Source organism: Panthera uncia, chromosome B4 (genome assembly GCF_023721935.1).
Source record: "Panthera uncia isolate 11264 chromosome B4, Puncia_PCG_1.0, whole genome shotgun sequence".
Taxonomy (NCBI): Eukaryota; Metazoa; Chordata; class Mammalia; order Carnivora; family Felidae; genus Panthera; species Panthera uncia.
Window position 1 is genome coordinate 6,157,500 of NC_064809.1, and position 22,600 is coordinate 6,180,099.

General features: G+C 43.5%; 1 protein-coding gene and 1 non-coding gene across 3 annotated transcripts in view; one reads left to right on the forward strand and one right to left on the reverse strand.

Annotated features, from left to right (window-relative positions):
* PFKFB3 (6-phosphofructo-2-kinase/fructose-2,6-biphosphatase 3) overlaps window positions 1-22,600 on the forward strand; it is a 952,670-nt gene that overhangs the window by 790,679 nt on the left and 139,391 nt on the right. The gene's annotated exons all lie outside the window — the stretch shown is intronic.
* Window positions 13,975-14,081, reverse strand: LOC125920474 (U6 spliceosomal RNA). Its single transcript, XR_007457066.1, has one exon. It is a non-coding gene; the product is annotated as a U6 spliceosomal RNA (small nuclear RNA).

Genomic DNA, 22,600 nt, shown 5'->3' on the forward strand with positions numbered 1-22,600 from the left:
TCCCACATGTGCTGTTTTCGTTACACCTCTGTTTCAGACTAGCGCCATTCAGTGGGACTTTCTATATTTGTGCTGTCCAGTATGAGAGCTCCTGGCCTCCTGTAGCTATCAAGTCCTTGAAATGTGACCAGCGTGTATGGGAGAGGAACTCAGTTTTGAATTTAATTAAGTTAATATTAGGCAGCCACACTTGACTACTGCCATCCATATTACAGCATATCTGGACATTTTGTAATTTTCGTGCGTATCTCCCCTTTATCCAGGAATTATTGAAGAGATGGGATTTTTAAAAAAAAGTATTCTCAGGCTTAAAGACCTTTTAGTTATCCAATGTTATTAGCTGCTAGGATTCCTGCACTATGATCAGAAAACATTGCTCACACTCTCGGTATTTTAGAGCACTTATTTAGAATTTCTTTGTGACCCAATGTCTAGTCTATTTTCATGAGCGGGGCCAGGGCCATTTTAACCAAGCCTTAACTCTCTATTTTCAGGATAGAAGGTCAGATATATATCAATCAATCAGATAACGTTATTTAAAATTTCCATATTCATCATTTTGTTTGTACTCATCGGCCTTGACTGAAAGGAATGAGTTAAGATTTCTTCCTACTAGTCTGCATCTGTTTACTTTTCTTTGCATCTCTTCATCTTTTTCATGAACATAGCTGCTGCTATATGTTTAGTGCAGGGTAATAAGTTTTCACTGTGATTTTACAAGTGAGCGTTAGAAGGTGTCTTTCTTTGTCTTACTCTGGCTTGAATCCCACCTCGTCTGATATGAGCGCTTATGACCCTGCCTGCTTTTCATTGACACGTAACTGATCGATCCCTACCCAGACTTTTATTTTTTTTCCTAACTGAAGCGTAGTTGACTCTCTACCCTTACTTTTCTGTTCATGCTCTTCTTAAAGAATGTCACTTTCATCTAGCAGAGAGTTGAGTTGCTTTTGTGATCCCACCTACAACGTTCTATATTAATAGATAAGTTGAACTCTTTTATATTTATTAATATGATAGATGCATTTGGCTTTCGTTCCACCTATTATTTTATGCCTGTGAGCTCTAAAAGGTCTTTCACTATGAGGTCTGTTCACTCCACTGTGTGAGTAGCACCTTCCACCACAGAGATGTAAACATTTTGTTGTTGTCGTTTCCACGGCTGGTTACCTTTATAATTATGTTGGTATATTACCAGGAGACCTCTGTGCTGTCCTTGACTGTTATCTCCTCTCCGTTCTTCATGACCCGATTGCAGTTAATAATATCACCCTTCTTAGTGCTTAACCCTGAACTATGAAGCCTGCAACTGCTTCTATTTCCTGGTTTATGAGTTTCAAGCAGTCTCTCGGATTGAAGGCTGATCACAGAGGAGGCGGCGAGTAAACCAGCTCCACCTCTCCCGTTGTGGTCAACACTTGGTCCTCGTCTGGGCACAGAACAGTTACGTGGATCCTGTCCCACTGACCCACTGTGTTCATGGCATCCTTACAGTTATATATGCTCATGCGTGACCTTGAGAGCTTTCACTGCAATCTCTTAGCTAAATGAGGTTCATCCCTCAGTTATCTCAACACAGGGGTATGGAAGCACACTGATCTGAGTTTTGGCATGTTCACAACGGGTGGTCTGTATTCCTTATAGGAGAAGAAGGGCTTGGCCTGGTGTAAACCCTTGGCTCACAATTTTTTTTCTTCTATGTCTCCTGAGTCTTCTGTGTCTCCATGGACAATCAGTATTCTGATATCTGAAGTCAGAACCACTTCTTGTCCCTTTTTAGTGACCATATTTTACCTGGATACCCAAAGTTTTCTTCTTTACAAACCATTTCTAAAGTTCAATAAGTATACTACATTTCTAAAGTTCAATAAGTATACTAGATTATAATTTCATGCCAGCTGTTTTCAGTCCGTATTTTCTGGCTCACATTATGCTCACTCAGTATACAGACTTCTACCTTTCATTTTCCTTAAATTCTATCTTTGAATATCTTTTCTATCCAATTCCTCTTTGTTAGATCTGCTTCTCTTATCATTTGTGTCTGTCATCTTCTCTCTAGTGCTTTAAAAATACTTGTTACCATTTTATTTTATTCCATTTTTCCCAGTTCTTTAGGAATCTCTTCAGGTATTTCTTTGGGTTCCTTAGGACCTTTTCTATCTTCTCTCTTGTGATCTTCAGACGTCCTTTTCATTTCTAGAATGCTTTTGTTCGTCTTCTCTTTCTTTTCTGAGCTGTGTCCCCGTTTTACGACCCACAGTTGTTTTGCTATAGTCTCCCCTAGCTCTTGAGTTTCTACTTTGTGTTCTTCCTTCTTAAAAGCAACTGCTTCATTAAGCTGTTTAAAATCACAGTAGTATTTATCTTTGTTCAGTAGCACCATTATTATGATGAAAATTCAACATCAGTTGGAAAGCTGTGAAGATCTTTTCTACTCTTTTATTTACAATACTTTTTTCTTACTGACCATGAAAAAGTGGGCTTTTTGTCTGCTTCTGATTCTGTGTCTCCCACACTCTCTGCCCCTCCCCCACTCATGCTCTGTCTCTCTCACTCTCAAAAACGAATAAATGTTAAAAAAAATTAAATATAAAAAAGTGGGCTTTTTGTGACCCAGCTATCAGCATAATATTCCTAGAAGTAGAAATGGAACAGGATCATTTTCTAGACTTCACAACAGAGGACTTGCTTCTTCACAACCACAACACTGACTGCTTTCATTGAATCGTGTCTTTCCATGTGAATTTGAATTTCCATCTCTCCTCTGCACATCTCAACCAGACTGAACCCATCATGCTTTCTGCCATCAACTGCCCTTATATAAACTGGTACAATACACCCATTTTTGCAAACAAGAGATACAGCTCTTGCACTAACTACCAGTAACAGTATTTTGGGTGGTTCTTCCTCAGATTTGCTTCTTTTGATTCCACTCACTACCCCTGAGCTTCTGATTTTCATTTCCTCCCATCTGCTTCTGCCTAATTCTGGGCTTTTGGAAGTCCTATGAGTATTTTGAAACCTGAAGGTGACCTGACTTCTAAATTCCATGGACAATTGAATTTGCAGGACTTAAAAAATTCTAATTTTGGGGTGCCTGGGTGGCTCAGTCGGCTGAGCGTCCGACTTCGGCTCAGGTCATGATCTCGTGGTCTGTGAGTTTGAGCCCCGCGTCGGGCTCTGTGCTGACAGCTCAGAGCCTGGAGCCTGCTTCGGATTCTGTGTCTCCTTCTCTCTCTCTGCCCTACCCTGCTCATGCTCTGTCTCTCTCTCTCTGTCAAAAATAAATAAACCTTAAAAAAATTTTAAAAATTCTAATTTTTCTTGTTTGCTTTTCCAGGGGAAAAACACTGATCTTCAGTCATGTTCATAAGAAAATCTCTCCCAAGTTTTTAATGGATTCCATCAAATTCCATTCCATTCCGATTCCATCATCCTGTCTTTTCCTGTGCCCCATTTTTTTTTTTTACTCATCCATAGGCAACTTTTTCACTGCCATATGACTACCATGGAGAAGTGCTTTAACGTGCCTGGCATGGATAAGCCTGTAAGCCTCTACCTTCCAAAAAGCACGTCTCACTGTCACTTTTGCGCTTCGATTTATTTTCCAACTTGAAATGTTTTCTCCCCATTCCCTTTCTTAGTTTATCAAAAAGTTTGGAAATCCACAATATATAGACTGTATATTAACTAAGTTATCATCATGTTTGTTGTTCATAATCAGCACCCGATACTGACCTCAGTTCACTGATTATATCCCCATAGCCATTAAATAGTATTCAGTGTACAGGTAATGATTTCAGGGAAGTTTACGATCTGCTGAAATCCCCCGCTTCTTTCTATCATCAATTGACTGAACGCAGATAATGAAATAAAAAAATAACAGGCAGCCATGAAGGTTGGTTGAAAGCAATGTACCAGTCAGTGGCTATGTTTATCAAAACAGCCAAGAAGACCGCAAGCCACTTGAGCTGTGGTTTCAGCTCTCACTTCCTGGGTGTCCTCACACGACTTGTCTGCCCTCCGACTCGCGGCATCCTCTTCTATAAAAAGAAGGGTCAGGTGTTCTCCAGTTCCCCCGCTGAACTCAACAAGTGTCCACCACGGGCTAATTTCGGTAGCCTGGCACAGACTCGGCGCTTACCTGCCAGCACCACAGAGAAAGTCCACAACTCCATCCTCTACCCCCACGCTGATGCCTTCCCTGGCTCCCATCTCCAGTAGCTGGCCCCTCCACCAACGCCTACTTTCGTCCCGTCTCCACCTGCAATTAATGCTGCCTTAAGACCGCCTCTCTGATTCCAGTGTCACTTCACGCCAGGCCCTGTTCTCTGGATTTTGTTTGAACCCACACACGGCAGCTGCCCTAAACCCACTCTCATATGAAGCCTCCATTCCCAGAGCAGGAGTCCAGGTGAGCACCCAGCTCCCCCGTGTTTCCCTGCCTAGGTAGCAGCCCTGAGTCTGTAAATACACGGACATTTTCACTAGCTGTGTCTCCACGTTTAACCAGTGTTTCACAAGTGTTGCGGATGGTATTTCCAGGGAGGACAATGCTGCTTTTCTTCTGGTTCGAATTCATTCTTATTTAAAGAATGCTTTTGGAGACAAACTAATTTCCACTCTCGTGTTTTATGTTTAATTCTATAGAATGGCATTTCAAATAGCTTCTAGAGAGCCCTCTGTCTTGCCCTGTCTCTCTCTCTCTCTCTCTCTCTCTCTCTCACACACACACACACACACACACAATGTACACACCTCTCAGGAAACGGAAACTTGCCTCCATTCAGGATCTTGAAACAAAGCTCTAAGATTTAAATAGTTTTTGCTACTCAGATTTTCAACACCAGGAAATGAGTACAGGAGGCCCCCCTCAATTTTGGTTTTCAAATCCAGACTGCGAACGAGTGGAAGCCAATCCTCCTTGAATACAATTCTTGGAAGTTAGAAATCTCAATTGTGGTTGTTCCCCACGAAAAAGGTTCGGAGGTGGTCGGTAAGTAGTTTGTCTCCGCGGCAACCAGAGGAGCTGAATTCATTTTTCCTGATAGATTCTTTCTTTTTTTTGTACCTCACATGTAAAATAAAGTTAAAGGGAGATATCTCAACATCCTGGTCATTTCCTGTGTTAGTATTAGGACAAGGACTCCCCTATTTGGGGGGGGGGGGCTTTGCTTGGCTTTTACAACGCGGTCCATCTGAGTTTCGAGAGGGTGGTTACTTTGTGTCCAACTCAACTTCTCCCTGGCTAGCTATCTGACTTCATGCAGATTAGTCTCCTAATTCCTTTGCCTCTGATTTCCTTCACAGGTAAAGATTTAAGGCAATTCTACCTCCAGAAAAGTCAAGAGGATACATCAGAGAAGGTGAGAAATTGCCTACTGGTGCGGAACACATAGGAAGAGCTCGCAACATTAATCTTTTTGCTTTCTCTTTTCCTCAATAGAATTTCTGGCTGTAGCTGGTTGTTGCTGTTCTTACCTCTTGGTTCCCAAAGGAGAGGTGTGTGTGTCCTAGTCTCTTGGTAATGGACCCAGAATTCCAGCCAAAACATCATACGAACTGAAAACTGAGGTATGGTTGAGGATCCACCTCTCCTTCTCCGCCCAACCAACTCAGCAGTCCTGGTCGGAAACTTCAACCATCCGAAGAGAGCCGTGTCAATATTAGCGGCTCAGTCTTAGGATATTGCGGGGTTCATCTTTTTTTCTTCCTCAGTCGCCTCTTGTTTTCTCTCTACAACGGGAGGACTTTGGTTGCTTGATTTAGTTACGTAAGCAATAAGCACACATTGCAAAATGAATGCTCATTGCCAAAAAGCAAGCAGATGTAACGAAAAAACAGAGAGAAGGGATGGAAGGAGCGTGGGGGAGGGAAGAAGGAAGGGTGGAAGAACAGGGGAAAAACAGAAAGGAGAGGGAAAATAGAAATACTTACTTGTCACCCCAGATAACATCATCAGTTGGCTTCTGAGTACAGACCATGTGAAATTTATCTCCTCTACATAAACTAGTGCATTTGCTCAGCAAATATTTGTTGAACACCTGCCAAAGATGACAAGACACACAACCCAGGACAGACTTTGACCTCGGCCTTGACGGAGGAGGGCCGGGAGGCTTCCTGAAGGAGGTCACTTCTGAGCTGTAGGAGGTGAAAATGAATTAGTCGGGTAAGTGAGAGAAGGGGAAGGGGGGCATTTCGGGAAGGCATTGAGGAGCAAACTCCAGAAGCATGCTCCCATCGAGAAGCATGGTCCCCCTCACGGAACTGCCTTTCAGAGGGCTACTGTGTAGGCCAAAGAGGAGAGGTGTCGATAGAAGTAAGGCCAACGAGAAGTACAAGAGCAAGGTCATAAAGGAATTTGTCATCCTAAAGGTTTTGATTTTTTCCCCTCACCTGGAAGATGACACATAATGTACCAGAATTAGAACATTCTAGAATGTTCAGAATTCACGCAGAATGTTCTAGAATATTCTAGAATGTTCAGAATTCACGCAGAATGTTCTAGAATATTCTAGAATGTTCAGAATTCACGCAGTTTTCACCATTGGTTTTGAGGTATCAACCCAATTCTATACAGACCTGCAAGGCATAAACACATACATGAGTCTATATCTATTCTCTCTGTTAATGTGATGGGTTAAAGTTTCCAGCAAGCTCCAATTCTTTCTCTTGGGTCACTGCTTGCAGAGACCTGTCCATTACTAGTCTCGTGAACACGTTACCAATACGGCAATATGGACGGGCTCTGTTGTATCGAAAGGGGGTAGTACAGTATAGTGCTTAAGAGTTGGACCCTGGTGCCCGATGGGCCACATTCACATCCATGAGGCCGTGTGACCTTGAGGAAATGACGTAGCCTCCTCACGCGTCAGTCCTGCCAACGGTAAAACAAGAGGACACAGTCTTTCCCTCTTAATGTTGGAAGGTAGTGGGAAGTAAACTAATGTAAGGCACTCGGAACCAGGCCTGGCACACGGTACGTGCCATATAAATGTCAACCATATTTACCTCTTTCTCCCACTGTTTTTGCATCAAAAGCTGCAAACTTCACCGCCTGAATCGTCAGGAGAGTTTGATATGGCAAGATGCACGTACGGGGTGAACACCCACCAGTCTGAAATAATTTAGGGTGACTTGGAATTTCGCCAGTAAAGTGGGCACAGGTGGCCTCAGGAGGTTCCTACCTCTAGCATGATGGCAGGGAGTGGATTCTTTTGGTGGGGATTCTACAGACGCCTCCCCCGGGGGCCCGGGATTTCTCTCTGCTCTCATCCTGTAGCCACAGTTGTCCCTGGCATTCTGCCAGCTATTGAAATGGCTCCGCCTCCCTTCTGAGAGCTTTCACAGAAGACCACTCCATCACTCCGGAGCCCCTCTCACGGACTCATTCCCTTCAGTTTTGCCTGTGATGTACTTGCCTCCGTTTTTCTTTGCTCTTCTCCACGCCCTGGTGACAACAATAGAATTACAGAGGAAACTGTCAAAATTAAACCCCGCCTGTTGTGGGTCACCCTTACTTAGATTCAGTAGCTGATTCGGACTTTTGTTCGTCTGTGGCTCTGAGTCCTCATAGACTGGCCTTGGCAACCTGAATGTTTTCCCCCTTTTCTTTTCCTTTCTTTTTTTTTTTTCCAGTGTAGAATTCATGGACCACACTAAAATCAGATTTGTCATAGATAAAGTCACGCGTTGGCCGGTGCAGCGAAAGCATCCTCAACATTCTCGTCCATTTCCCCCTGTGGTTCTCTCCTCCGGCTTTCGAAGCAAGCTTTTCTTGGCCTGATCCCTGTAGCTTTCAGATCAAATAATGCCTTATTCGCGTGAAACTCTATTGAATTATGGAGCTTCCAAGGTCATTTAGTGCCCTTCACCGCATGCCTGGGGGTAGCGAGGGGGAACAGGTTCGTCCTTTGTCGTGTTGCACACTGCTTTTTCCTAAGAGCTGTGTTTTTTCCAAAACCTAAAAATAGGAGAATCATACTTTATCCTAAGCTTTTATCAACCAAGACACAAGCCCTGAAATATCAATTAGAGTTAATGAATGCACTTAATGAAAAGGAAAACAACATTGCCAATAACACTTCTAATACCACCTTTAGGTAAAAATACAGGAACTCTTTAGCTGGGGTTGGATAGCAAGTGTCACTATACCTCTGTTCAGCAAGTAAATACTATTCCACCCAGTTCTTCCCTTCTGGTTCAGCAGAATTAAATACACACACACACACACACACACACGAAAATAGGTTATTAATCCCTTCTGCACAAGGACAATTTCAATTCTGTACCTTCAGGGACAAGATGCCCATCGGCTAGAGAATCAAGTTCAATTATTTTTTTAAAAACTGTACTCAACACAACTTCTCCTCATCCTTCAAACTTTAACTTATGATGTCACTTTTCGACAAAACATCTCTGACCCCAAGGTTAGATGATGTGCCTTAAATTGTAATCCTATGAAACCCCAAAGTCTGCTTTTGTGAGATCAGTAAAATTGAATCAAACAATTTCAGTACTTACTTGTCTAATGTCCAGCTCCCCAGTGCCTGGCGGAGGGCAACTCCTTACAGGTTTGCCCTCATCAAGTCGTGGCTGGACACACATAGCCCTTCATGAGCGGAGACATGAATGAAAGGTAATGACAGATCAGTAGTAGGAGTTTCAGAGTCACCACTAGATAGTAGAAGATGACAGATTGCCATCTCCGAGAAACACGTAAGCTTTATCTGTAAGCATTTCTAGTTTCTTGGATTCCTAATGAGGACGGAGAGCTCTGAACTTCTAGCTCCGTCTGTTAAATAATTTCACACTCCTGTTCTCCCTTCCCGGAGGATGATCGCAAGGGAACACAAATGGGGCCTGAGGAATTCTTCCCTCGACAGCATATCCTAAGAACCACATGCTGCCCTCCGAGACTACACTCTGCTAGAAACCGGCACACGTTTGCAATGGCTTTAAGCCCCTGGGAGTGGCGCGTTGACTTAAAATGACAAACTTGGATCCTGAAGGATCTCAGTCAGATCCTTGCTTCTTCCCAGAAAGCCCCGCTTCCTGTTGGATGGCTCTCCCCGGGCTTTCTTCCTGGCACAGAGATGCAGGCAGTCGCTGGGGAAGCATGTGTGAAATATTTCCCGTGATAACCAATTGTGTTGGGGAAAATGAGGGCCAGGGGAGGCCTTACTGATTAGGTGACATGTAGACAAAGAGCTGAAGGAATTGGAAGAAGGAACTCATGGAAATACCTAACTAAAAGAATGATGTAGGCTATAAAGCGTCTTATAGTTTATGGTAATCATTTAGTTATATGCCCCGAGAGGAAACTCACTAACTCAGTTAGTAGGGTCTGCACAAAGGTTTGGGTTAAGGACCCATTTCTCTCTTCGGACCTGTTCAGGTTTGTCTCCAGCAGGTTTGAACATGCTCAGCCTTGTGATGATGATGATGATGATGGTGACTGATGATGAAGAAGACAGTTTGAGCTTCAAGCCAGGGTGTCCATGCCACGGAAAGGTTCTTAGGGGCACAAAGCAATGCCAGGCTTCCTAGACCCCAGGCAGGAGCAGGACGGCTGGCCCTAAATTGTGCCAGGGCATCCCTTGCAACTCTGCCTTATCGCTCAGAAAACCAAAAAGGGTTAATCCCACTTCCAACCCCTTTGGGTTTATATCCTGGAGACTGTTGGGGGAGGCTTTAAGGAAGGAGAAGGAGGGTCCGTAGGAATCAAGCTTTGCTGCACACGAGGAAATTCCTGGAGCTTCTAAGGCTTCAGGGCCAGGTTGGTCCCCACACTAATTAAAGCAGAATCTCTGAGGCTGAGACCCAGATATTAGGATTTTTCAAGTCTCTGCAAAAGAATCCAGAGGCTAGGAACAGTGGTGTGCTGGAGTCAACCCACACCAGCCCACAAGAGCATATCATGTGTATCTCTTCCTGAGATAGGAGAAGGAACATAGCCGGCATCTGTCCTTCCTGGCACAGAGCTCCAAAAACTCTGGGAATTTTTTGAATAATAGGAGTAACTCTTGTTATTTATAACAAGCCCCTTGACAACATGCCTGAGTTTGTACTAATGAAATGACTCACAATGAGCCCTTCTATAGCTTCGAGGGAAGGGCTGGCCACACTAGAAAGACCAAGCATGGGCACAAAAGGTTGGAACTTTCAGCCACAACTCTGACGCTGGGAGAGGAAAGGGACTGGAGACTGAGTTCGGTCATGTGGCCAATGGTTTAATCCATCACGCCTATATATGAATCCCCATGTAAAAGTCTGGACCCTGAGGCAGGAACTTGAGACCCTACTAGAACTTGCCCTACATACCTGTTCATTTGGCTCTTCATTTGTGTCCTATATAATGAAATGGTAATCATTTCCTCAGGGGCGTCCTGAGTTCGGTGTGGCATTCGGACCCATTCTGAAACCTGAGGGGATTGTGGAAAGGCCTACGTTTGTAGTCAGCTAGGCAGAAGGGCAGGGGATGCCTGAAATTTGTGGCTGGTGGTTGAAGTCATGACAGCCTTGCAAAGGAGTCTGCCCTTAACCTGCAGGGTGTGCACCAACAGGGAGGACATATCCTCCCTGTGTTTCTGAGAATTGGCTGCAAAAACTTGCCAGCACACCAGTTTTTGGGATCGGTAGCCTACCTCATTAGGGGCTAACGTACGAAATGCTGGAAAGAGCTGAGGAGGGTGTAGTCTTAACCACTGGGATTTCCGGTTTCACGTATACCCGTTGGGAAGACACGTGAGCGCAAGGCAACCCTTCCTTTCTCCAATCCCTCCATGCTCTCTCGCCTCCCTGTGAGTCATGCCCGACCTATTTATTACCCTGTCCCCTAGGCAGAATTCTACTTAAGAAGACAGTCCTGCCACATAATAAGCCATAACTACTTGTCCATGCCAGCTTCTCGTGTGGCTTTCTTTTTCCTTCTGAATCATTCGGTTTCTTGTAGGTCTCTACAAGTGGATGGGTCCCGTTCACATCTTTGCCTCGGCTTGACTCAAATTCCTGGCTGGGAACTCAGAGAGATGTACTCTCCCTTAAGACTGTAGCAACTTCGCTTAAACGTTAGATGCTTTCTGAGATTATTCATCCACCAGTGCGATTCCTACCAAGAACCCCCCTTTTCCCTTCTCTGCCCACTCCTCTTTACGCTTTGCTCTAATTTGCTTGCTCTTTCTTCCTTCCTGCCCCATAATTCACGCCAGAGCAGGAACACACACACGTTGTCCAGGAAATCACTGTTTGGGAAACCTCTGACCCTTTTCACATCCAGTTTTTCACCAGTCATTTAAAACAGAGGTTCACTTGTGCCCCGGCCATTCGAATGTAGGATTAAGTCGCATTCTTAAGGGATAAGGTTGAAATCGTGTGCGATATGTTGCAGGAATTGGCACGCCTAAAGAAACAAATCACACTAAGGCTTAAATTGGAGTTTTGAAAGTGGGAAAATCAGGAACAAGAGTTAGCAGACATGGAGGCTTAGAAATTCGGTTCGAGATAAAAGGGGACTTTGGGGGATGGCCCGCTTACACACGCGCGCACGGACCCCTTCTTTGTGACCGCTCATGTTGAGACTAAACTAAACCTGGGACGGAATGGTCTCAGCTTAAGTCTTAAAAATTTACTCAATATTCAGTGTGGTCCTAGAGGTTGTACCTTCTCTCTCTTCTGTCTCTTCCCTCTCTACTGTGACATTAAATTAAGGTTAGTCTCAACCAGCCCTGTTGAATACAACTTTTTGTGGTGACAGAATAATAATCTGTGTTGTCCAGTCAGTAGTCGCTAGCAAGTACGTGAAATATGACTAGTACGACTGTATTTTAACTTTGCTTAATTAATTTATATAGACCTATGTAGCTAATGGTTGCCATATTGGATACCTCGGGTGTAGAGAAACATGCTCAAACAGGGATTTGAGGGACAAAGTGTGTGAGGTGTCACATTTCAGCTTGCCGGGGTTGCCATAACAAAGTACCACAAACGGTGTGGTTTAAACAAAAGAAATTTACCTTCTCATAGTTTTTTTTTTATTTGTTTTAGCGTGTATGTATTTTTGAGAGACAGAGAGAGAGACAGAGCACAGGCAGGCAAGGGGCAGAGAGAGAGGGAGACACAGAATCTAAAGGCTCCAGGCTCCAAGCTGTCAGCACAGAGACCAACACGGGGCTCGAACCCATGAACTGTGAGATCACGACCTGAGCCAAAGTCAGAGGCTCAACTGACCGAGTCACCCAAGTGTCCACCTTCTCACAGTTTTAAAGTCTAGAAGTCTGAGATCAAGGTGTTGCCAGGATTGGTTCCTTCCAAGGGTTGTGAGGGAAGGGTCTGTTTCAAGGCTCTTCTTGGCTTCTAGATGGTCATCTTCTCCTTGTGTTTTCACTTTGTACATGTCTGGATCCAGAGGAATCCTCTTATAAGGACACCAGTCATATTGGATTAGGGTCCACCTTAATGACCTCATTTTAACTTAATTACCTCTGTAAAGACACCATCTCCAAATATGGTCACATGTGAAGCACGGGGGATAGATTTCAATATGTAGATTGGGGGACGGGGGTGGGGCAGAGACACAGTTCAACACATAGTAGCATCTTCATTGACTTCTTGTGGGTCTTCTCTCCAGTTATAAAATAAGATGAACAGAGCCCGCTCTCCCTCTTGCTTAGGTTAAAATGAAATTTATAGACGAAACAATTTTCTGTCATTAAAATTTCTTGACGGAGGCAGTCTGATAAACTTATTACTGTTTGGCTAAGCTTGTTCCCAATTTCTCCTAAGGGTTCCCATAAGAAAAAATCCATGTGAAATATGTGGAGATTAAACCACACACTCCCACAGCCAATGGATTAAAGAATAAATCAAAAGAGAAATTTGAAAATATCTTGCAACAAATAAAAACAGGAGCACGACATCTCAGACCTGATGAGATGTAGTAAAACCAGTTCTAAGAGGGAAGCATATAGTGATAAACACCTACATTAAGAAAAAAGAGGGCACCTGGGTGGCTCACTCAGTTAAGCGTCTGATTCCAGCTCAGGTCACGATCTCGCGGTTTGTGGGTTCAAGCCCCGCATCGGGCTCTGTGCTGACAGCACGGAGCCTCGAGCCTGCTTCGGATTCTGTGTCTCCCTCTGTCTGCCCCTCCCCTGCTCGTGCTCTGTCTCTCTGTCTCTCTATCTCTCTGTCTCTCTTTCTCTCTCTCTCAAAAATAAAGATAAATTTTTTTTAAAAAATGAAAGAGAAAAAAGAGAGATCTCAAAAAAACAACCTAACTTGACCATCAAGGAACGAGTAAAAGGCAAATAACTTAAGCCCAAAGTTAGCAGAAGGAAGGAAATAACAAAGATCAGAGTGGAAATTAATGACACAGAGATTAGAGGTTAGAAAGACAATGGAAAAGATCAATGAAACCAAAAATTTGCTTGCTGGAAAGATAAAGTTGACAAACCTTCAGTTAAACTAAGATAAAAGAGAGAAGACTTATAAAATAAAAAATGAAAGTTACAACTGATAACACAGAAATACTAAGGAACAACTAAGCAACAACTATGAACAAGTATATGCCGTGCCAATAAATTAGACGACCTAGAATGAGTAGGTAAATTCTTGGAAACACATACCCTACCAAGACTAAATTATGAAGAAATAGAAAGTCTGAACAAACCAATAACAAGTACAGATATTAAATCAAAAACTGATTGGACAGGGGCACCTGGGTGTCTCAGTCAGTTAAGCATCCAACTCTTGATTTTGGCTCAGGTCATGATTTCATGGCTAGGAGATCAAGCCCTGTGTCAGGCTCCGTGCTGGGCATGGAGACTGCTTAAGATTCTCTCCCTCCCTCTGCCCCTTCCCCACTTCCTCTCTCTCTCTCTCTCTCTCTCTCTCTTTCTCTCTCTCTCTTTCTCTCTCCTTCTCTCAACAATTAATAAATAAACATTAGAAAAACACTTCGTAAAAATATTTTTTTTTTATATGGAACGCTTCACGAATTTGCGTGTCATCCTTGCTCAGGGGCCATGCTAATCTTCTCTGTATCGTTCCAATTTTAGTATATGTGCTGCCGAAGCGAGCACCGTAAAAATATTTTAAAAATGTGATAGATACAGATAGGAAAATCATGATAGATAGATAGATAGATAGATATAAATATGCACAAAATGGAATATCACTCAGCCTTAAAAAAGAAGGAAATCCTGTCATTTGTGATAATATGGACGAAACTGGAGGGCATTGTGCTAAACAAAATAAGCCAGACAGAGAAAGACAAAGACTGCACGTATCACCTATATGTGGAATCTTAAAACAAACAAACAAACAAACAAACAAAGTCAAACTCATAGAAATAAAGAATAGAGGGGCGCCCAGGTGGCTTAGTCAGTGAAGCGTCTGACTTTGGCTCAGGTCATAATCTTACAGTTCGTGGGTTTGAGCCCCGCGTCAGGCTCTGTGCTGACCGCTCAGAGCCTGGAGCCTGCTTCTGATTCTGTCTCCTTCTCTCTTGCTCTCCCCCGCTCATGCTCTGTCTCTCAAAAATAAAGAAACGTAAAAAAATATTTAAAAAAAAAAGTATAGAAATGTGCCCGGAGCTGGGGGTTGAGGGAAAAGGGGACATGTTGGGAAATGGGTACAAACTGTCGGTTACACAATGAGTAAAGTCTGAGCATCTAATGTATAACATGGTGGCCGTAGTTGACGACACTCTATTTTATAAGTGAAATGTGCTCAGAGAGGAGAGTTTAAGTGTTCTCACGCACACAAAAAAATGTAAATATGTGATGTGATGGATATGTTCATCAACTGGATGGTGACCATCCTTTTACAATGTATGCATATGTCGAATCATCATATTGTGCGCTTTAAATATATTATCATTTTAGCGGTTGTACCTCGATAAAGCTGAAAAAGGGAAGTCTATCGAGAAGTCTTCACAACAATGACCAAGCCTCTGCTGAGTCTCTGTCACCCTTTTGTTTCCTCTTCAAGCACCTTCGCTCAGAGCCTCCTTTCCATTTCTCAGCTTTACATCAGGAAGAAAGGATTGACACCTTGATAGCTAAGAGTTTGGTCCAGAGACTTGATCCTTGGGGGACAATGCGGGCCGGTGCTGAGTGACACAGCTGTATTCACCCATCTGCCTTAATGGTGGGACTTAGCGCCAACTTTTAAAGTTCATATGTGCTTTGGGACACCTGGATGGCTCAGTCAGTTGAGAGTCCGACTTGGGCTCGGGTCATGACCTCCCGGATCGTGGGTTCGAGCCCCGCGTGGGGCTCTGTGCTGACAGCTCGGAGCCTGGAGCCTGCTTCGGGTTCTGTGTCTCCCACTCTCTCTGCCCCTCCCCTGCTCACGCTCTGTCTCTCAAAAATAAATAAATGTTAAAAAAAAATTTAGGTTCATCAGTGCTTTGAAGCCTACTGGACTTGATTCTTATGTCCCCCTATCCCCTGTTAAATTTCCATCAGGTGTGTTGAAATTATTTAACAGAACGACTAAAATTAAGTTAATTAGATATGAGAGGACATATCATGTAACACAATGATACTAGCACTGGAATCAGACCTACACCCACTCCAACACTTCCCTGCAAATGATGAAACCCTTTGAGCCTGATAAGCTATCTAGAAAAGAGATAAGAAAAGAGGTCTGTCCTGTGTCAGCTGAGGCAAGTAAATGGCTCAGCACTGCACCCGGCACATAGAACACAATTCTCATGTTAGCTCCAAGTTTTACTTGTCTCAGAAATCTTCATGTCAAACAAATTGGGGGAGGGAAGCAGGAGAACAGAGACGGACACATCAAGAGAATTTAAAAGACAACATCTGCAAGGTCTCTTCTAATCGTCACGATTGATAATGCACGAGTGATTTGACAGAATAACAGTGTTGACAAATATTGCCCATTTGGAGAACTGGAATTCCTAAAGCACTTGCAGTTTCTGAGTCCGCATGCTTTTCAAGGAGAACTCTCAAAGCACCTGTGGTATTAAGCATTTCTCTTTCAAGAGAGCAGCGTGGTTTCTTCAAGGCGTATCCTTTGCATCACGCATTGCCACGGTGACTTTTCTCCTGATCCCAACATGTGTTCTAACATCGTGTTTAATTTAGAAAGATTATAACCACTGATCAGCCCTGGTTCCCACTTGGATTCCTCATCATCTATATTCTTGTATAGAGCTTTTGATGTTTGTGTGCTTCTGATTTTAAAAAGTGTTTCTGATCGTCGTTTATGGCCCACGAAAGCCAAGGGTCACCCACTTTCATAATCTTTCTCCCCTCGTAAATTGTCCCTAACGTCCCATGAAATTACTTTTTCAATTTCTGTTTCCCTGAGAGACGTGAGATCTATGAAGGCAAGTTCTGAACGCCTAGTTCAGAATATTTTGCATCCTGAAAGACATTGCTTTTAACCACCACTGATTTTGATCATACCACCCGATGATTATAGGGAACTCGTTAAGCATCCTCCACAAAAGCAGCTGACGTCTTCGTTTTTAGGCTGAGAACAAAGGAAGTAGGTTCAAGGAACAGGGAAGTAGGATGATTCTCTTCTTCACTGGGGCCCTGCCCTTGGTCACTTCTTCAGTGTCCCCACTACCCATGGGAGAATGGAGAAGAGGGAAGAAGGAAGAAAGTTCCAAAGAGTCATGCAGGATTGAAAGCCTTTTACCCTCTTAGAAAGTGAAATGAAAACCCATAAAGAGGGGCGCCTGTGTGGTTCAGTAGGTTGAGCACCCAACGCTCGATTTTTGGCTCCTCAGGATCTCAGAGTTCTGGGATCAAGTCCCACATTGGGATCTGTGCTGAGTGTGGAGCCTGCTTAAGATTCTCTTTTTCTCGGGGCACCTGGGTGGCTCAGTCGGTTGAGCCGTCTGACTTTGGCTCAGGTCATGATCTCACGGTTCATGAGTTTAAGCCCCACATAGAGCTCCCTGCTGTCCACGCCAAGCCCCCTTCAGATCTTCTGTCCCCCTCTCTCTCTGCCCCTTCCCCACGTGCTCTCTCTCTCTCTCTCAAAAATAAAAAAAAGCCCACAGAGAATGAAAAAGAATGGTTCTTCACCCTAATGTTCTGCCATAAGCTCTAACCTATAGAGTAGCAGATTGATGGGTATAACCATGAACTCTGAGAGCCTATTCATGGCTTGTGTTGCTGCCTTGGTAGGGGAAGGCCTTGTGGGGAAGAAAGCTAGAAGCAGTGCGTTGCAACAGAGATGGCTCGTTTCTCCCCACCTATGCATCCCTACAGGCAGAAACCAGTCCTAACCCTAATCCTAACTTCAGGGGCAATATTTATTTTTATTATTTAAATAAAGAGAATGCTTGGGTCTCCCCTGTAGGGAAAGTCAGTGACTTACTATTTTTATACACCTTAATGTTCTAGAACTTGCAAAGTTTAGGAAAACTGGACTGCAAGAACTTTTGGAATTCTACTGGGGTCATCATTCTGTCTTAAGGAATGACCATGACTGGACCAATCAAGACAGGCAAAACTAACAGAAAGATAAAGTCTTCCCAAAAGGATGAACTAAACCCAAATTCTTAGTAGCTACGCAGAGAAGGACCGTGAACTAGAAGCATCAAATGAAGACATCAAAATCTTTATGTGCCAGAAGAAGACATGGGAGCTGAGAGACTAATGAGTTGCATGTTGAGAAATTCAAACATGGTGTCCTCTTGCTTATTTCACCTAGGGGCATTGGGGAACTTGGGTTTGCCCAGTTCCAGGAGCTATAGTGACAGGGTGAGGGGAAGTAGTTTCCATTGTTTCTCTGTCTTTCCCTGAAGTATACACAACAAGGGCGCCTGGGTGGCTTGGTCGGTGGGGCATCCAACTCTTGATTTCGGCTCCAGTCATCATCTCATGGTTTGTGAGATTGAGCCTCTCGTTGAGCTCTGCTCTGGAAGCACGGAGCCTGCTTGGGATTCTCTCTCCCTCCCTCTCTGCCCCTCCCTGTGTGCTCTCTCTTAAAATAAATAAATAAACTTTTAAAAACTCTAAATATACACAAGAATATCACCATTAACTCCAAAACAACTCAGTGCCTTCTAAAATCGAAGAAAACGTAATTTCTCTGCTTATTACAGAGAGGTGCAAGAATGTGAAACCAGATTCTCCAGAAAACAGGGTTTTTACCTTATGAAGAGCAGCAAATAGCTCCCGGGTGGCATTTCTCTCTTTTTTTTAAGAATTAGATAAAAGCACGGCTGACTGAAACTTAAGTAGCATTAGATAATCGTGAGAGTGCTAAGGAAGCAGCCCTTGTTAGTGTGTGTTCTAGAGCAAGCTTGCCCACAATATTTTAACAGTCTTGGGAAAACAACCTCAACTCCCAACCCACCCTTGCCCACAAAGCTTGTCTCCTTCATTGCAAAATGAAGACATTGACCTGGGAGTTTCAAATTGCTTCCTAGAGACTTGCAAAGCTCTCTCCAGATCCAGATAAAGGAAAACAAAGAGTCCAGATGCCCTGCTTCTGTATCCAAGATGCCCTGGCATTTTTGTGTGACTCTGTATTTGAACAAAGGAACGCTCCATTTTTAAAAGTTTGAAAACTACCGACTTATCTGGTCTCTAAGTCAATATCCTCTAATTCTAGGATTCTGAGAATAAAGAAATGGCATCATGAAAGAAAGACACTATACCAGGAAACACGACACTCACGTGTAAGCTCTATTCCATCATTTTCTAGTTGTGTGACTTCACACATTTATGTAAAATGGATGACATTGTTATGTGAGGACAGTGGCAGAAAGGCAGGTCACCAAACCGACCGTTGAAGGGCCATCCTGACTTTATGTATCCATGATTCTGTGGTTCTTGGTTCTTTTTTAAAAGTTTATTTATTTATGTTGAGACAGAGAGAGCAAAAGCACAGTAGAGCAGAGAGAGAGAGAGAGAGAGAGAGAGAGAGAGAAACCCAAGCAGGCTCCACACTGTTAGCACAGAGCCTGATGTGGGGCTCGAACTCACTAACCATGAGATCATGACCTGAGCTAAAATCAAGAGTCAGACACTTAACCGACTGAGTCACCCAGGTGCTCCTTGGTTCTACCATAATATTCAAAGGGGCTATGTTTAGTTCCTACTTCCTTTCTTCCATCAACGCAAATAAGAGGCTTTCTGTCAGCAACAGAGTGTGCTCAGGGACCAGCAGACAAATGCATATGCAGTTCTGTTGTCTGTGATCTGAAGAGGACGTTCAAAATGCCCCCTTCTGCTCAAAAAAGTAAGAATTACTATATGATCCAGGAGTTCCATTTCTCAATATGTACCCAAACGAATTGAAAGCAGGGTCTCAAAGATATACCCATGCACCCACGTCCAGAGAGGCATTATGCATAGTAGCCAAATGGTGGAAACAGCCCTCGTGTCCATGGACAGGTGGGAGGGTGGATCAGCAAAATGCTGTACGTCCAGATGTTGGAATATTCTTCATCACCAAGAAAAGACGAAAATTTTGACACATGCACACTGGATGAACCTTGAGGGCGTTATGTTAACTGCAATAAGCCAGTCGCAAAAATACTAATACCGAATGATTCCACTGCCGTGAGTTACCTGGAATGATCAAATTCATGGACACAGAATGGCGGGCGCCAGGGACCGGGCGGCGGGGGGGAAGAGGAGTTATTATTTAACAGGTACCGAGTTTCGGTTTTATATGAAGAGTGTTCTGCAGATGGTTGGTGGCAATAATGGTGAACAACACGAGGGCACTTCACGCTACCCAGCCGCTCACTTACACGTGATTCAGACGGTAAATCTCCTGTTACGTATTATTTTACCCCAACTTCTTTGGCCGTCTTTTTCACCTTTTGTTTCGCCGTAATTTTAGTTTGGCGTATTTATTTATTCACGTTCAAGCGATCGCAACTTTTAACAATACTCCTTTCAGTTATCCCTCTTTGTAAAGTTCACCACTTCCTCTGTTACCCGTAGTTTAGTCTTAGTAGCATTAGCAAGCGTGATAGACCACGTGCACAATGCTCCTCGGCTCATCAGACTATAGGCTCTTGCTCTGTTGGGACGATCGATTCAGAATTGGGGTAGCCAGCCCAGATACATCAGCTGTGGTAGTCGGCTTGGGCTATTATAACAAAATCCCATGGACTGGGTGGTGTAAACAACAGAGGCTGGAAAGTCCAAGAACAAGATGGCAGATGATTCGGTTCCTGGTGAGAGCACTCTCCCTGTGTCCTCACAGGGCAGAGAGAATAATCCCGGTCTCTCTTCCTTTACTTATAAAGACACTAACGCCATCACGAAAGCCCTACTTTCACGACTCATCTAAACCTAATTGGCTCCCAAAGGTCCCACCTCCAAATACCATCACATTGGGGGTTAGGGCTTCAACATGTGAATTTGGGAGGGAGACAAGCATTCAGCTCATAACGTGGGCCAAATTTGCAATTTAGGTTATAGAGGAAGTGATATTTGTAAAGCTTGGAAAGAAAATATGCCCAAGAATGCCAACATCTAACGTCAAATCTGGCCCTCACATCCAAAGTAAAAACCACCCTAGTCATGGGAACCCACAATAAGTCATAAACACAATGAATGATGTCCACAAAAATCGATCCGGATTATTAAAAGAGATCACCCAACTAGCCACTGGTTTTTGCCCAAAATTCCACAGCAGATCTTTACTTCCTATGTGTAAGTTTTGAGCCCCAGGAAATTGGAAATATCCTGGGGTTGGTATAGAGAGGTCTCTAAATGGTAATCATTGACATTTCTTTGTGATCAGACCCTTTTCCCTCCCTTCTGCTGTTAGGATTTGATTAGGAATGAAAAGAAAGAAGCAGGGAGGAGAATACTCCTGCCTGAGAGGCAGGGAGGCAAGGAGACAGTCCTGTGGGCATGGAGCGAACACGCGTAGATAAACATGTCTGGATACCACAAACTAATGGCTGAGTTCACACATTCAACTAGGATTAGCCCAGGAATGAACTCATTTTAGATCCACCTTCCAACAATACGATGATCTCAGAATCAATACAGTTGAAATTTATTTCACCAGGCATTGGAGAATTTCTTTAAATCTTAAAGCTCAAAATGAATCTCTAAGAGTAAGTGAGAAGCATCCAGAATTTTAACTCATTTTTCCATGGCATTAAATTACTTGTTGTGCCCTTATCACACCTGTTGGTGCCCTTTACACACACACACACACACACACACACACACATACACACACAGAGACACACACACACACATAGTCAATTTTGTTGTTAGAGCATTGCTTGCTGAGTTCTCTGTATTTTCATGGTATCATATGGCGTTATGTGGGAACGTAATAAAATAAAGATTAAGAGGAAACCATAATGCATGATGGGTGAACACGTTTCCAGGAGGACAGGCAGATCTTCCAACAAAAGTGTGATCTGAGCATGGTGAGAGGTTGAGCTGCAGAATCAGACCAAATAACCCTTTTCTCCTAGAGCCCAAGCACCTGGAAGTCAAGGCACCATCAGAAAGCAAAATTTTAGTAGGGTCACATTATCTCAATAAAACTTTTAAATTACCAGTGGCTAAGTCTGGAATTTCACCGTTTGGCACCTACCCCTTGCCTTTTCTGGAGATTCTCTGGATGCTGTCAGACTAGAGAAAAAGTAACAACTCTGCTGTATCACCTCTTGGCACTGGACAGGGTTCTGATGATGCCCAGGCTTTGAGACGGAGCCGCAGTGTTTTCTTTGATCGCTTGTGGGGGCACCGCAGAAATATAATTTCATCCGTTGGAAGAAGACAGCTAATGAAATTGGGTGAGACAACAGGTGCCAGAAGAGAAGCTGGAGGCTCTAAGGAGGCACTTGGACACTCGCTCCGCAGAAAGAAGAGACGCGATTGACGTGGTTTGCATTTCTCTTTAGACACAAATCAATCAGTGCCTTCAAGCCAGAGTATCTCAGCGTGCTACTGCAAACAGTTTTCATCTAAAAGTATCGATGGTTTTGCTTTTAACCATGAAAAAGGATGAAATGGAGAAAATTGGAGTTCAGGGCAAAGATTTAGAATAAGTGAGAATTTAAGAAGCAGTTTAAAGGAAAACCAATAATCAGAATATACCTAGCAACACTTCATTGGGCATCTTGGGAAATGAAGCATCACGCTTCATGAAATTTTCCAGATAAGAGAAGTTCACCCATTTAGCACGCAAACTTTTGAAAACTGAACCATATCCGATAGAAAGGTAAACATAAATATAATATCTACTTCTCGGTCTACCCTCAAAAAATAAAGCATCCTGAAACCTTTAAATTTTCTTTCTTTATTTATTTTGAGAGAGAGAGAGAGGGCAGAGAGAGAAGGAGAGAGAGAGAAAATCCCAGGCAGGCTCTGCACTGTCAGCATAGAGCCCGACGAGGGACTCAAACTCATGAACCATGAGATCACAACCTGAGCTGAAATCAAGAGTTGGACACTTTAACCGACTGAGCCACCCAGGGGCCCCTAAAGTTTTCTTAATGGCATGCATATGTATTACACAATACACCATCGCGCATTGATTCAAATATTGTTTAGGCAGCCCGAGTGGCTCAGACAGTTAAGCTTCCCACTCTTTATCTCCACTCGGGTCATGCTCTCATGGT